This window comes from Geotrypetes seraphini, chromosome 1 (genome assembly GCF_902459505.1).
Source record: "Geotrypetes seraphini chromosome 1, aGeoSer1.1, whole genome shotgun sequence".
Taxonomy (NCBI): domain Eukaryota; kingdom Metazoa; phylum Chordata; class Amphibia; order Gymnophiona; family Dermophiidae; genus Geotrypetes; species Geotrypetes seraphini.
In genome coordinates, this window is record NC_047084.1 from 519,101,357 (window position 1) to 519,114,783 (window position 13,427).

At 44.6% G+C, this 13,427-nt stretch overlaps 1 protein-coding gene across 2 annotated transcripts in view; it reads right to left on the reverse strand.

Moving 5' to 3' along the window:
* The window catches only part of ADAMTS19 (ADAM metallopeptidase with thrombospondin type 1 motif 19), a 192,852-nt gene that overhangs the window by 41,304 nt on the left and 138,121 nt on the right, over positions 1-13,427 (reverse strand). The window lies entirely within an intron of this gene.

Below are 13,427 nucleotides of genomic sequence, written 5' to 3' on the forward strand. Positions count from 1 at the left end.
AGTGTTTTTAGGCCACAGAGGTACTGTATATACTCGAATATAAGTTGATCTGAATATAAGTCGAGACCCCCATTCCCCTCCCACAAAGGAGAAAAAAAATGGTTGACTCGAATATAAGTCAGGTGGCTTAATATTCAAGAATCCTGCCCTGTCAGGCTCTGCATCCAGCCCCCTTCCCTCCCTCCCTCCCCTGTCAGACACTGCACCCAGCTCCCCTCCCTCCCAGGCTCTGCACCCTGTCCCCCTCCCTGCTCTGTCCATTGTACCTTCTCTGCCAATCCCTGGTGGACCAGAGGTGCAGCAGGCAGGACCAAGCTTTCCACACTCCTGCCCCGCGGTGGCTGCCGCAAGTTCTGGTTTCTTCAACCACTGAGCGACACCCAGCAGGAGCATGCTTTGGCGCTGCTGCTTGGCGCTGAGCAGCTTCTGTAAATTTTCACGAGAACTACAGCGCTGGGAAAACACCAGCCTGATTTAGCGACAGATGCTCAACACTAACAGCATGCAAATTATATGCACACTGTTGGTTTTGAGCATCTGTTACTAAAGAGTTAGAATTTTTTGGGACATGCCCTCAAGAGCTGTGTGGTAGGCACAATGCATGTGTGCATGTCCAGGGAAGCCAAACACCCACTGCCCCTGAGGATGAACACAAGCTGAAGCCACCGACCTCCCTCTTGCTGAGTTCACTGCCATCACCATGCTCTCCAATCCCCCTCTTCCACCACCGAGCCCTCTGATTCCCCTTCCTGCCACAAAGCTCTTCCCTCCTCCGATGCCCAAAAACCTCTGAAATTCTGGTGGTCTAGGCCAGGCCTCCCCAGCTCAAGAGTCTGCCCCCACGGCCTCCCCCTAGCTCAAGGGCCCATCCACCCCCTACATAGCTAGGACCACCACAGGCTAGGACCACCAGACCCTCCCCCCATACCTTCTGTGGCAGGAGGGATGCCTACACCCTCCTGCCTCAGGGCCCACGTCTTCAAAATGATGGTCCTGCTCCTGCATTCTAGGATGTACTGGGAGGAGCCTAAATAGCATATAAGGGGAAAATCTCCTGAGCTAGTGGGGATCAGGGGCAGACCATTGAGCTGGGGGAGGCAGCACGGCCCATTAGACCACCAGACTTTCAGATGTTTTCAAGGCTTGTCAGGAGGGGGACAGGAGGGTTCTGTGGCTGCGGCAGGAGAGGGGATTGGAGGGCTCAGCCAGGGTGGCATAAGGGGTAATTGTGGGTCTAAGCTCTAGCTTTACTTTCCTGTCAGTGCCTGAGCCAATCAGTGCTCAAGCACTGACAGGAAAGTAAGGCTACAAAAGCTCAGACCTGTCATTAAAATCTGCATGCTAAAGATAGGCACTCCTTACTGTACATTACACAGAGTGCTCATTTTAATACTAATGAGCTCCTTGTAATATATTTGTATAGGATCCTTGGTGGCTGCTATTGCTATCAGTAAAAGATACCGAGAACCCTTTTGAGCATTAGAGGGTGCAGTTACTCAAAAGCTAGACTTGCTACAACCAATGTTCCCTCTAAGGATTGATGAGGTGTGTGCAAAAAAAAATATGCATGAGCGACAAGTTACATACTCCACAAATTTATGAGCAGGCGCGGAGGACGAGTGCCCGTGAGATTGTGGGAGGGTTAAATACTCAAAACTTAGAAGAATAACAATTTACTTAAAGTTTTTGCTTCGCCAGCTTTCTGGTATCTTTACATACAGTGGCGTACCTAGCATATGTAACACCTGGGGCCCATCATTTTTTGGCACCCCCCATCTGTACGAAAAACATGATTTTTAGAAACAAGCCACACGTCACACATGTGTACCTAGGAAAAGGCAGCATCTTACATATTGCAGTGAGCAGTACATCAATACACCCATTGTAAAACTAAACAAGCCAGACCAGCACAGATCAATCCTACACCGTCAATCCTAACAGAAAACCATGTCTTTCGAACACACAGAACACAGAAAACACCTTCGCCTAGTATGGAATATGTCATCACAAACTAACCCCTCCCCCGTTTACAAAACTTTAGTGTGGATTTTAGCTACGGTGGTAACAGCTCTGATGCTCATAGAATTCTGAGCATCAGAGCTGCTACCACCACGGCTGGCACTAAAAAACGCTCCACAGTTTTGTAAATGGGGGGATAAAATAGAAATACACAGCTTCAACGCTCTAGCTCAGGGGTGCCCAAACTTTTTGGGCTTGCGAGCTACTTTAAAATGACCAAGTCAAAATGATCTACCAACAATAAAATTAAAAAACACAAAGCACACTATATGCTGAGAAAATGTTAATTATCATTCCTATTCTGGGTTTTTTTTCAAAGAGGTCAAGGCAGATGACTCTATGCATTGTCACCTCAGTAACAACCATACAAAAATAGACAAATATACCCCCCTTCCTTTTTATTAAACCACAATAGCAGTTTTTAGTGCAGGGAACTGCACTAAATGCCCAGCGCTGCTCTCGACGCTCATAGGCTCCCTGCGCTAAAAAACACTATTGCGGTTTAATAAAAGGGGGTCATAGTGCAAAATATAGACAGCATATATAAATTCAGACACATTTTGATCACTAAATTTAAAATAAAATCATTTTTCCTATCTTGTCTGGTGATTTCATGAGTCTCTGGTTGCACTTTCATCTTCTGACTGTGCATCCAATCTTTCTTCCCTTCTTTCAGCCTGTATGTTTCCTCTCCTCCAGACCTCATTCCCTCCCCTAACTTTTTCTTCCTCTCTCCCTGCCCTTTCTTTCTTTTTTCTCTCTTGATGCCCCCTTTCTTTTTTTCTGTTTCCCTTCTGTCTCCCTGCCTGCCCCCTTTCTTTCTTTCTCCCTACCCTCTACAAAGCCACGTTTTAAAAGCTAAGTTGGCTGTAGTTTCATTTTGCATCTTGGGGATTAGGCTGGGGAGGACTCTATGAGTGGGTTTTTCAGTTTGTTCACTCTCTCACTAGTTCACAGTTTGTGACTTATTTATTGTTATTAATTCTGCACTGTTGATTTTGCACACTAGGGACGCCCGATGATGGTGTGCAGGCGGGGTGATTCACCTCCGTCTTTGTAAGTGGAAGCGCTGGAGTTTGTTCTCCCGTCGCTAATAATCTCACATTGAGAGCGTCCTTATTCCTAAATTGACATTTATTATTAGTGTGGTGTGGTTTGCTAGTAGTGATTGGCTGATATACACACTCATAGAGTCCTTATTGACATTTTTGCCTCCTTTTTTTGTATCTTTTTAAGTTCTGTCCAGGACATCTTGGGAAAGGTTCAATTATTGCCACAAGACATTCAAGTCTAAGTCCGCTCATAACAGGCCTCCCTTGAATTTTGGACACACCCTGGCTAGGAAGCCTAGCAAGACATCCAAAAGTTGGCTTCAAAAATTGGTATTTGGATGTCCTAGTGATTAGGACAGCAAAATTCTGGTTTATATTGTCTTTTAGGCGTCTTTCTTTTTTCAAAATGCCCCTACTTGAGGAGGGTGAATAGTCGAGTGCCATAGGGATCTGTACTGGGACCAATGTTCCATCTAAGGACTGAGCTCGTGTGAGCAAAAAAAATTTTTGCGAGCAAATGACTGAGTTGATGTGAGCAAAACTTTTCCATTACATTATCCTGATACACACAGCACTTTTCCATTACATTACCTGGCGGAACCGTTAACCATGCTCTTCAATCTCTCCCTAAGAACGGGGAGAGTCCCCCTGGACTGGAAAACAGCTAACGTCGTTCCTCTGCACAAAAAGGGTTGCAGAGCGGAGGCTGCAAATTACAGACCAGTGAGTCTCACATCAATAGTGTGTAAACTCATGGAAACACTACTTAAATGTAAATTAGACAGGATTTTGGATGAGGGGAATCTAAGGGATCCTAGTCAACATGGATTCACTAGGGGTAGGTCATGCCAATCCAATCTTATCAGCTTCTTTGATTGGGTAACAGGAAAGCTGGACTCGGGAGAGTCTCTGGACATAGTGTACTTGGATTTCAGTAAGGCTTTCGACAGCGCCCCACACCATAGACTATTAAACAAGATGAAATCGATGGGGTTAGGTGAGACACTAATTGCATGGGTCAATGATTGGCTGAGTGGAAGACGTCAGAGGGTGGTGGTCAACGGCACCCTCTCTGAGACATCAGAGGTGACCAGCGGAGTACCACAGGGCTCGGTCCTGGGTCCACTCCTTTTTAACATATTCATAAGGGACTTGACCCAAGGGCTTCAGGGTAAAGTAACTCTATTCGCTGATGAAGCCAAACTATGTAATATAGTAAGTGAAAGCAATCTGCAGGATAGTATGATGCAGGATCTGCTTACGTTGGAAAACTGGTCCTCGACATGGCAGCTGGGCTTCAACGCTAAGAAATGTAAGGTTATGCATCTCGGTAGCAGAAATCCATGCAAACCTTACACCTTAAATGGAGAAACACTAGCTAGGACTTCAGAAGAAAGAGACTTGGGAGTAATCATCAGTGCAGACATGAAGGCCGCCAAACAAGTAGAGAAGGCCTCATCCAAAGCAAGGCAACTTATGGGATGTATCAATAGAAGCTTCGTTAGCCGCAAATCTGAAGTCATAATGCCACTGTACAGAACCATGGTGAGACCTCATCTGGAGTACTGTGTGCAATTCTGGAGGCCACATTACCGTAAAGACGTGCTTAGAGTTGAGTCGGTTCAGCGGATGGCCACTAGGATGAACTCGGGGCTCAAGGGTCTCTCGTACGAAGAAAGACTAAACAAATTGCAGCTCTACACTCTAGAGGAGCGCAGGGAGAGGGGGGGACATGATTGAGACATTTAAATACATCACGGGACGTGTCGAGGTGGAAGAAGACATCTTCTTTCTCAAGGGACCCTCGGTCACAAGGGGGCATCCGTTCAAACTCAGAGGAGGGAAATTCGATAGTGACATAAGGAAGTATTTCTTCACAGAAAGGGTTGTAGATCACTGGAACAAGCTTCCAGAGCAGGTGATCAAGGCCACCAGCGTTATTGACTTTAAGAATAAATGGGATGCCCTAGTAGGATCCTTACGAGGGTCGAGTTAAGGAACTAGGTCATTAGTACTCAGACTTAATGGGGTGGGTCAGTAGAGTGGGCAGACTTGATGGGCTATAGCCCTTTTCTGCCATCATCTTTCTATGTTTCTATGTTTCTACCCTGATACACACAGCACAGTTACTTAGCGTAAAAGGTGTTATCCAGGGACAGCAGACAGATATTCTCACGTATGGGTGACGTCACTGACTGAGCCCCGGTACGGACCACTTTAAAAGTGCATCGCCACTTTAAGAGTTTAGAAAGTTTGCGATAGCCCAAACCGCGCATGTGCGAGTGCCTTCCCCCCCAACATAGGGCGTGTGGTCCCTCAGTTTAAGATAAGTCAGCTAAGAAACCAACCTGGGGAGGAGAGTGGGTTGTGAGAATATCTGCCTGCTGTCCCTGGATAATCCCAGGACAAGCAGGCAGCATATTCTCATGTATGGGTGACCTCCAAGCTAACAGACATGGGATGGTGGGAGTGTTGGCCTTTAGGAGAATAAATGTTGTATTGCGAAGTGCCCATCCCGTCGGGAGAAAGACTCCAGACAGTAATGAGAAGTGAATGTATGAACTGAGGACCAGGTGGCAGCCTTATAGATTTCCTCAATGGGAGTAGATCTGAGGAAAGCAACAGAAGCTGCCACAGCTCTAACTTTATGGGCTGTGACATGACTCTCTAGTGTCAGACCAATCTGAGAATAACAGAATGAGATGCAGACAGCCAGCCAGTTGGAAATCATTTTCGTGGATACAGAATGCCCCAACTTGTTTGAATCAAAAGAGATGAACAGTTGGGGAGATGTTCGAAGTGGCTTTTTCCAGTCAATGTAGTAGGTCAAAGCCTGCTTACAGTCCAAAGTATGCAAAGCAGTTTCTCCAGCATGAGAATGAGGTTTAGGGAAAAACACTGGTAGAACAATTGACTGATTGAGATGAAAGTCAGTGGCAATGGTTGGAAGAAACTTTGGATGTGTACGCAGGATCACCTTGTCATGATGAAAAACTATGAAGGATGGATCTGCTACTAATGCTTGTAACTAATGGCAGAGGTGAGAGCAATAAGGAAGACCACTTTTCAGGTAAGAAATTTAAGATGAGCTGTGGCCTTTGGTTCAAATGGTGGGTTCATCAAGCTGGAAAGAATCACATTAAGGTCCCAGACGATAGTTGGAGGCTTGAGAGGTGGTTTCACAGTGAAAAATCCTTTCATAAACCTGGAGACCAAAGGATGAACAGTCAGAGGTTTACCCTCGACTGGCATGTAAAAAGCTGTAATAGCTCTGAGATGGACTCTGATAGATGTAGACTTGAGACCAGAGTCTGACAGATGAAACAGATAATCCAACCCCATATCCACTGCTAAGGATGTTGGATCGTGATGATGAAGAAGACACCAGGAAGAAAACTTAGTCCACTTTTGTTGGTAACATCGCCGAGTGGCTGGTTTCCTGGAGGAATCTAGAATTTGACGAACAGGCTAAGAAAGATGTATGTGAGATGGATTCAGCCCAAGAGAAACCAAGCTGTCAGGTGTAGTGATTGCAGGTTGGGATGAAGAAGTGATTCCTGATTCTGAGTGAGCAGATTAGGAAATACTGGAAGAGGTATATGCTCCCTGGAGCTGAGTTGAAGTAGAAGGGAGAACCAATGTTGCCTGGGCCACCATGGAGCAATGAGAATCATGGTGACTGCTTCCCTCTTGAGCTTGAATAAAGATCTCAACATGAGAGGAAGTGGAGGGGAAACAGGCCCGTCCAATCCAGGAGAAAAGCATCTGCTGTCAGACGGAGAGGAGAGTAAAATCTGGAGCAAAACTGGGGCAACCAATGATTATGAGGAGCCGCAAACAAGTCCACTTGAGGATTGCCCCATTGAGCAAAGATGGATTGGAGAGTCGAGAGTCCTTTCGTGAGGCTGAAGAATTCTGCTGAGGTTGTCTGCTAGGGAATTCATCTCCCCTTGAATGTAGACAGCCGTCAAGAACAGATTGCGAGCTGTCGCCCAAGTCCAGATTTTCTGGGCCTCCTGACACAACAGGAGAGAGCCCGTGCCTTCTTGCTTGTTGATGTAGTACATTACTACTTGATTGTTGCAAAGGAGGAGGACTTGAGGGCAAAGAAGATGATTTGGGGAAGTTAACTTCGAATCCTAATGACTGAAGAAAAGAAATGGTCTGAGGTGTTGCTTGGACCACTTCCTGAGATGAAAGAGCCTTGATCAACCAGTTATCCAGGTAAGGAAAGACTTGGAAGGCTGTGTGATCGGAGATGATGCGGCCACTACAATCAGGCACTTCGTGAAAACTCTGGGAGAAAATGCCAGGCCAAAAGGAAGTACCTTGTACTGGTAATGACATCAAATGATTTGGAAACATAGGTGATTTCTGGAAGCCGGATGGATTGGGCTATGCATGTAGGCTTCCTTGAGATCCAGAGAGCAGAGCCAGTCGTTCCGATTGAGGAGAGGATAAAGCAGGGTGAGGGAGAGCATCCTGAATTTCTCCTTGACTAGAAATTTGTTGAGAGCTCTGAGATCCACAATGGGTCTCATTCCTCCAATCTTCTTGGGTACCAAGAAGTAACAGGGGTAGAATCCCTGATCTCGCTGGCATGTTGAAAATTTGACTTCTTAGCTCCGTGGAAACTAAGAAACTGAGGGACCGAACGCCCTACTTCAGGCAGGAAGGCACTCGCGCATGCGCGGTTCGGGCTATTGCAAACTTTATAAATTCTTAAAGTGGCTATGCACTTTTAAAGTGTTACGTATGGGGGCTCCGTCGGTGACATCACCCATAAGTGAGAATATGATGCCTGCTTGTCCTGGGATAATGTAAATTACAAATTAAGAATTACAAATATAGATTAAAAATAGAAAATAAGATGATTTTTATTGAAAGAACTTAAAACAGTTTTCAGTTAGCTGTCTTGACCTGAGAAAAGAGGTTTTGGTTTGTTAGTTGGTCAAAAATGTATTAAAATTAGTTTAATGAAAAGATATCATCTTAATTCTATTTTCTATTTATATTTATTAACCTTTATCCTGAATTAAAAATAAAATTATTTTTTCTGCCTTTACATTTCTGTTTTCTTCCGCCTTAAGCCTTTTTCCAGGCTGTTTCTCGCCTCCTTTTCCTTTCGTCTTTCTTCAATTTATTTTCTTACTTCTATATCCAGATTTAACTAGTTCTCCAAATTCCCTTTTTATGGTCTACTTGCAGCTTTCCATCTCTTTCCCTCACCCTGGCTCTTATTTTATTTCCCCTTATTCCCAGCCTTTCACTAGCTCTGCACTTTTTCTCTCCCCCTTCTATAAAATGTTTGCTTCCTATATCTAACCTTTCTTTCTCCTTCCATCATTATCTCCCTGCTCTGTCTCTCTCTCCCCCCCCAATATCTGCTTATTCCTCTCCCTTCTTCCATCCAGCATTTATTCCTTCTATCCAGCATCTGCCTCCTATCCCCCTTTTCATCGAGTGTCTCCAAACTCTTTCTCCCTGCTCTTCCCTTTCACTTCTACTTTCCATCATCTCCCTCAATCTATACAGCTTCCCCCTCCCCTTTCCATCCAACATCTCCCCCATCTTCCCTTTCATCAATATTTTGATTCTCTTTGTATCTCTCCTCTTCATCTTCCATCCAGTATCTTCCCTTTCACTTCCCCATTCCATCATCTCCCTCCTCTCTGTACCCTGCCCCCAGCATTTCTCCACTCTTTCCCTTGTTCTGTCATAAGAACATAAGAAGTGCCTCTGCTGGGTCAGACCAGAGGTCCATCATGCCCAGCAGTCCGCTCACGCGGCGGCCCATCAGGTCCAGGACCTGTATAGTAATCCTCTATCTATACCCTTCTATCCCCTTTTCCTTCAGAAAATCATCCAATCCCTTCTTGAACTCCGATACCGTACTCTGTCCTATCACACCCTCTGGAAGCGCATTCCAGGTGTCCACCACCCTTTGGGTGAAGAACTTCCTAGCATTGGTTCTGAATCTGTCCCCTCTTAATTTTTCCGAATGCCCTCTTGTTCTTGTAGTTTTCAAAAGTTTGAAGAATCTGTCCCTCTCCACTTTATCTATGCCCTTCATTATCTTGTAAGTCTCTATCATGTCCCCTCTAAGTCTCCGCCTTTCTAGGGAAAAGAGCCCCAGTTTCTCTAATCTTTCAGCATATGAAAGGTTTTCCATACCTTTTATTAATCGAGTCGCTCTTTTCTGAACCCTCTCGAGTAACGCCATATCCTTCTTAAGATATGGCGACCAATATTGGACCCAGTACTCCAGATTTGGGCGCACCATCACCCGATACAACGGCAGGCAGGATAACTTCTTTTGTTCTGACTGTAATAACTTTCTTGATAATACCTAGCATTCTATTCGCCTTCTTAGAGGCCGCTGCGCACTGTGCCGATGGCTTCATTGTCTTTTCCACCATTACCCCCAAGTCCTTTTCTAGGGTATTTTCACCCATTACCAGTCCTCCCATCGTATAGCTGTACTTCGGGTTTCTGTTTCCTACAAGCAAGACTTTACATTTCTCTACATCAAACTTCATCTGCCATCTCGCTGCCCATTCTTCTAATTTGTTCAGGTCCCTTTGTAAGTCCTCATAGTCCTCTTTTGTCCCTACTCCACTAAATAGTTTGGTGTTGTCTGCAAATTTTATTACTTCGCACTTTGTCCCTGTTTCTAGATAGTTTATAAATACATTGAACAGCAGCGTTCAGAGTACCGACCCCTACGGAACACCACTCGTGACCCTCCTCCAGTCCGAGTAGTGGCCCTTCACTCCTACCCTTTGTTTTCTACCCAACCAATTTTTGATCCATCTATGTACGTCTCCTTCCACCCCATGGTTCTTCAGTTTCCGTAGTAAGCGTTCATGGGGTACCTTGTCAAAGGTTTTTTGGAAATCTAAGTATGCGATGTTTATGGGGACCCTTTGTCCATTTGTTTGTTAATTCCTTCTAAGAAGTCCAATAAGTTCGTTAGGCATGATCTTCCTGTGCAGAATCCATGTTGGCTTGTTTTCATCTGTTTATTCCTTTCTAGATGCTCATCGATGCTGTCTTTTATCAGCGCTTCTGCCATCTTCTCCAGAACCAAAGTCAATCTTACCGGTCTGTAGTTCCCCGGGTCACCTCTCGATCCTTTTTTAAAGATGGGCGTAACATTTTCTATCTTCCAATCCTCTGGGATCACACCTGTTTTCAGGGATAGATTACAAACCCGCTGTAGTAGTTCCACTATTTCCCCCTTTAGTTCTTTCAATACCCTAGGGTGGATTCCGTCCAGGCCTGGAGATTTGTCAGTTTTTAATCTATCTATCTGTTTGTGTACATCTTCAAGGCTTACCTCCATGGATGTTAATTTTTCTGCTTGTTCTCCTTTGAAGATTTTTTCCGGTTCCGGCACGTTGGATGTGTCCTCTTTTGTAAATACTGTCGAAAGAACATGTTTAGTCTATCTACTACTTCTTTTTCCTTCTTCACCACTCCTTTCCTATCTCCGTCATCCAGCAGTCCCACTTCCTCCCTTGCCGGCTGCTTTCCTTTAACATATCTGAAGAACGGTTTAAAATTTCATGCTTCCCTGGCTAGCTTCTCTTCATATTCTCTTTTTGCTCTTCTAACCACGAGGTGACATTCTTTTTGATACTTCCTGTGCTCTTTCCAGTTCTCCCCGGTTTTGTCCTTTTTCCATTTCCGGAATGAACATTTCTTGTCTCCTATCCCTTTCTTCACTTCTTTAGTTATCCACGGCGGGTCTTTTGTTTGGTTCTTTTTACATCCTTTTCTAAATCTGGGGATATATAGATTTTGCGCTTCGCTCACTGTGTCCTTAAATAAAGACCAGGCTTGCTCTACAGTCTGCGATTTCTTCCCACTTCTATACAAAATCTACTACCTCTCTCATCCCAAACCATTTCTACCAGCTTCTGTCCCCATCTCCCTTCCCACACCACTTCCACTAGTGTCTATCTCCTCTCCTCACCCCTTTTCAACTAGAGTCTACCCCTCCCACCCAATCCACATCCACCAGTGTTTGCCCCCACTCTCTCCCACAACCCACATCCACCAGCATCTGCCCCTCTCTCTCCCCAACCCACATCCACAAGTATCTGCCACTTTCTCTCCCCACCATACATCTACCAGTATCTGCCTCTCTCTCTTCCCCACCCTACATCCACCAGCGTTTTCTCCCTCTCTCTGCCCCCTAGCATCCCCACCACTACTGCTGTTTTCAGCCATTCAGAGCAAGAATGTGAAAGAATGTGATTTTTTAAAGAAATAAAAATAACAAAACCCTCTCCCTTCCTCCCTAGAAAACTAAACTACACTTCTCCCTCCGTATTTGCTGTGATAGAGGATTAACAGACCCACAAATACAGGAAAACCGTGAATAACTGTTTTCATATGTTATTCGCTGTTTTCTATTAAAAAACATCGTGAATATGGTGAAACCGCGAATAACATGGTGGGAGACCTGGCCTGTTCCTGAAGGAAAGGCAAAACACGGTGAAGAATATGCTGGGAGTCAGCGATTTTCTCTGTAAATGCTTAGAATCAGCGATTTCTCTATGTAAGCTGACATCATTTGGAGGGAGGAGCCAGCAAGCTAAAAACCGCAAATAATTGAAACATCGATTGCTGAAACCGCGAATACGGAGGAAGAAGTATAAATTGTAATAATTCTGAAAATTGAGACTGTATGCACACTGGCTACCCATCATTCACAGAATCACATACAAACTGGCATTAATAACATTTAAAGTACAACTATTTAAAGCCCCACTATTTCTAGGCAGAGTGATTATCCCCTACAATCCATTTCTTATTCTAAGATCAGAGAATAAGAATCTTCTTACAATACCATCCTTGAGAACAATCAGTACCAGGCGTAACACCCTCTTTTCAGTCACAGCTCCTCAAATTTGGAATCTATTACCGACCCAGGTAAGGGAGAAAAAAACCCTTGATAAGTTCAAAGGAAAATTAAAACGTCATCTCTTCAGGGATGCCTTTGAACAATTACCCTTCCATATTTAGTTTGACTTCGATGCTCAATGCAGGCAAGGCCTTATCTTTGTAATGTTAGTCCCCTATGTTTTACTCCTTTGTTGTTCTTTTTCCCATATTGATTGTATTTCCTCCCATTATTTTCCTCTCGTCTTACTGTCTATCTCGTCCGAAGTATGTCAGTGTTTCCCTAATAAATTGTTTGTCTCCTTGTACATCGCTTTGAAATTCTGAAAAAGCGATTTTATCAAATTTTTAAATAAACTTGGAAACTTCAATTAAGAGATGTTAAGATTAGTTTCTTAAAGGGTTATGTTAAAATAAGAGGGCTCCTATATTAAAAGTTCAAAAGGAACCTATTTTATAAAGGCAACATAGATGGCTATGTATCTTTCTAGAATAAACAGCCAAATGCAGACCCTAACAGCTTTCATACATATGCAGATTTATACCTGTTCCAAAGGAGTACATATATGTGTGTATTCAACGTATACCCATGTTTTCAATGGCATACCAAGGGGAGGGGGGGCAGTCCGCCCTGGGTGCAGACCATAAGGGGGTGCTCCCGGGGTCAGTGTCATGGTTCAGGAACTTCACTGCTCTGCCGGTGTTGGGCCTTCCTCTCTGCAGAATCCTGCCTTCACGAAAGCGGGAGGAAGGTCCAACACCAGCAGAGCAGCACGTTAAGGCTGCCGACAATGAGAGAACACTCTACTTCTTGTAGCCCGCTGGGGCCTTCCACCTGCCGCGGCAGAGAGAAACCATATCACGGGGGGGGGGGGGGGGAAAGAGTTGATCAGGTCCAGAGGTGTTATCCAGGGGGATGGAAGAAGGGCTGGTGTTTGAGCCCTGCAGTTCTCAGGGGTCCCCCTGTGGGTCAAGGTGCTTTTCCCTTCCTTTTGGAGTCAGCTCACTGTTGCCCTGTCTTCTCCATCCCACTGATAAACTGACCAAACATCTGCCTGCGGTCTCCTCCATGATTTCTTTCTGCCGTGGTCCGAGCCCAAGAGGAAATAGGAAGTTGTGTCATTGGGGGCAGATTGTGGCGGAAGGCACGCGTGGAGGAGGCCACAGGCAGTGGTTTGGTCAGTTTGTCAGCGGGATGGAAGTGCTCTAATGTATAGAGAGTTACAATAGTCTAAATGTTGTAGCATCAACAACTTAAAGTACGCAAAATGATGTTTGTTAAAAAAATGATCTAAGTTCTATGCGATTTACAATAATGAAAAGCTGGACAAAAACATTAAAATAGCATTAAAATTTGTGATATCAGACGATATCAAAAAATAAGTTTTTACATTTTTCCTAAAAGTTTGGTAGTTGTCAAAGTTATCTCACTTATGACTCAAAAGA